The following is a 3,740-nucleotide window of genomic DNA, read 5'->3' as shown; positions in this document are numbered from 1 at the left end:
GTTGCAGCGATGATGATAATAATAAATAATGCATGCTCCCCTTGGATCTTGGCTGACTATCAAGACAGACTTCCTGATGATGAGATGCATATGTCTGTCTCCAGTCTCTTCAAGGTATCTGCAAGGCACCATTTTTTTGCAATTACAAAGGACTGCCGATGAGAACATGCACCATAAGAAGCAATCCAGGAGCACTGGTCCCAGACTTCTGTCTCTGATTTCCATAATCGTTCTCATCTCAACTTCTCAGACATTAGCAAGCCAAATCTCAGAACAGCTCTGTCAAGTGCAGTGGTGGCAGTGGCAACCCAGAAGCCTAGAGGCTTTCAGTTTTGCCCATCGTGCTATAGCTCATTTACATGAGAATGAGACAAGAAGGGGAGAAGTCCCTGTCATATCATGCCAGTAATAGATGGGGACACTGACTATATCTCTTCTGCTTCTAGTAGGGACAGAGACTCTGCAGGAGCACGTTACCAAGGGACTCTTCTGAAGAAAGCACCTACCCCAAGCTGCACAACCACTGTCTGGGGAAGCGGCTTTCTGCCAGTTGCCAAACCTAACTGAAGGAAGGCCACAGTGATGTTTGCGGCTTTTCTGTTGATCTTGTTGCTGGCAATGCCACACTGCTACAGGTAGAAAAGAGGAAAGGCAGCCCTGCAGGAGTGCACTGGTTTGGTTGTGAAAAGGCTGGTCTCACCACAGACCGCTGCTCTCCCCAGTCCTCAGCTTCTGCTGGCTCCATTTCTCTCCAGTAAAATGGGACCAGCTGCACCCCCTTTCCTCCCAGGTGCTATATAGGCCATTCTGGTTTGTAAGAGAAGAATAAAAAGTTTCTCAGTGCACTGGCATATCTACAGCAGCATCTTGTTTGCTGTTGCAAGGGACACCATGTTGAAGCCTGGTGAAGTCATAGAATCATAGAATAGTTAGGGTTGGAAAGGACCTTAAGATCATCTAGTTCCAGCCCCCAACACAGTCATTACACAAGGCTTTGTCAATAGCAGGACAGGTCTTCCCCCAACACATGGACCTATAGCCCTGGTGTGTAAGAGCAAACAAAATTCAACACATCTCAGTGCACTCAGGTATCACTCAAAAATGGTTCTTTATCTGCTAAAAAACAAATGGAAGTTGGTGTTTCCCCTCATTTGGCATCAGAATATACCTCTGTGCACTCCTGTCCAATCACGTACTCACCTGAGGTTGGACTGAATCTTTGTCTTGGTTTATTCTTCACATATTTGATAATGAAGAAGCAAACGCTGCTTGGCCCATCCTCTCTGACTCTCAGGCTGTTTTCTGTTGCTGATTTTCATAATCTTATTACTGGTTCCCTGACATTGAGATGCTCAGGTTTAGTTGTAGGTACATTTATCATTCTACATGACTTGTTTAAATAATGTACAAATGAAAATAACCTTTGCTCAAGACATTTGGTATTGATCCTTTTTTTTTATAAGCTGCTGTTAACCAGTGTTGTAAAATGGGATGACTTTTTATGCCATAAATGCTAGAGATTGATTCTAGACCATTCGCCATGAATTGCTTTGTCCCAGCTACGCTAAGAAATAAGCAGGACTTGCCCCTTTAGTCTCTTCTAGAAGGGAAGAAAGTTTTTTGAACACATAGAGCACTAACAGGGCAGCATGCGTGAAGCCTGGATCAGTAGATCACTCTCAAGTGAAATTTTAAAGGAGCTTTGTTACCTAATTCCTATGGATAGTTCCTGAAAACCTTTACGATCTCATCCTAAGACTGCATTGAACTGTTAAATAAAACCAGTAGATGATATCTTAGAAAGTCGCAGTGAAAGTGGCAGCTTCCCCAGACTGTGAGATGCTCGGGGCTGTGATAATGAATGCTGCTTAAGTAGCCTGAGGCAGAAGTCTGTTCTGCCTTCAGAAACATTTGAAAGATGAAGGGGAAAGGAGAACTCTTGAGTACCTCTGAGGTAGTCCTCTCCTGCAATGGGGAATTGCCTGGCAGACCTCCACTGCATACATCTGTCAGCTCATCTCTCTGTTTACCCACATATAATATCCTGGCACTGTAATTGCCATATAAATCATCAGGCATCACTTTTTCCAGAGGATTTTTTCCAGGCTTTGAAAACAAAGTTAAATATAACTGTTCTTCTCCTGCAGACAGAGAAACTGAGGCACAGAGGATCTGAAGGGCTTGTACAAAGTTATGTAGCAAGTCACAGGCAGTAAATCACCAAGTGTGCTGATTTCCTCTCACCCATATGAATCCCTAGATCTCACTATCTCCTATAATAAAGCTTAGCTCAGAGTCTTATTCTGAAATATAATTAATATGCAAAGTGCTTTGATCCCCTTTGATGGAAGATTCTATGTAATTTGCTATCCTATTTTAAAGTAATACCTCTAATTGTTATGCAGCAGGAAAATGAAAAATGAATAATCCTTTTGCTATTTTTAGGGAAAGATCTGAGCATTTTACTCCAGCAGGTTTAGGTTACAGTAATTTTCAACAGAAGAACTGTGAGATTTCTGCTGCTGTTGAAACATTTAGAAAGTGAGGATTAGCAAATATACAGTGTGTACCGGGACACTGGCTTTGTAGGGGTGAGTTCCCCCCAGAGGATGACTAACAGCAGGATGTGGGACATAATTTGCATGTTCTCTGACTCTGCTGCAATCATTTGTGTACTGGATACTTGAATTATACATTACACACAAGGTCGCCCACTTGCCAAGCTGACAGCCCTGCTGAACGGTGCATAGGCCTGGATGGGAGCTGAGGGAGGAGGGATGATGTTATTTCAAGAAGTGGCTAATGTTGGGTTCAAAAAGAAATAGCTCCGTGTATGACAGGGCTTGGAATTTATCACTGAATAGTTGGTGGGGGGAAGTGGGGTTTTTACTCATTCTGCACCACTCTCATGCTAGCTCTGACTTTCAGGTTTTGTGCATCTGCTTCTGTTCTGTTCCTGTGGTGAATCTGATGCTGTTGATAGGTGTCATAAATCATCCCTACATGACCAAATGCTTTCTCTGTACAAGAGGTTCAGTGAGGGCAGTGGCAGATTTCCCCTATGTTGCCTTTGTTTTTTCTTAGGGGGCAAGAGAGTTCCCTATTCTGATTGCAGCCTACTTGAGTTAGGTTTCTTCACTGATAGAAGGACGCCAATGGGTGCTTTTTCTACAATCCTTCTCTTAAAAAATACTGATAAATACCAACAAGCTCATTTTTGTAGGTCACCTATCCAGGAGGAAGGATGCGAGCAGCATTTCCAATCACAGCTAGCCTCTCCAAGAGATCATTTTCCACATAATAAAGTTTCAATGAGAGAAATCCTGATCACATATTTCCCTTTTGAAACATTGTTTTTTTTTTCTGTCAGCACTGATTGTAAAAAAAAATCCAAGCAATAAAAAAAGGAAATGATTCAAAGCTATCTGACAAAGTGCACTCATCTAATCATCTGATCAGCTATCCCACTGATTGTCACACTGCCTTGCTGTACCCTGGCTTAAAAGTCAAGGTCTTTGGGGCAATGACTGTTTACTGGCTCATGGGTTTGCATGGGTCCATGGTAATACCCCAACTCAGACAGAAGTGCCATCAGTGAGTGATGCTTTTTGAGCTGCTTGCAGTGTGCAGACTCTGAAAGGTCCCGGCTTATTGGAGAAGGTTTCTGAGCCATCATCAGGTGACAGCTGAGGTGTCTGTGCTTCTATGGATCTGCTATGGATCTGCTATGGATCTGTCAT

This window comes from Melopsittacus undulatus, chromosome 10 (genome assembly GCF_012275295.1).
Source record: "Melopsittacus undulatus isolate bMelUnd1 chromosome 10, bMelUnd1.mat.Z, whole genome shotgun sequence".
In the NCBI taxonomy this organism is placed as follows: Eukaryota; Metazoa; Chordata; class Aves; order Psittaciformes; family Psittaculidae; genus Melopsittacus; species Melopsittacus undulatus.
The sequence above is the reverse complement of the archived record's forward strand: the minus strand, read 5'-3'. Positions refer to the sequence as shown.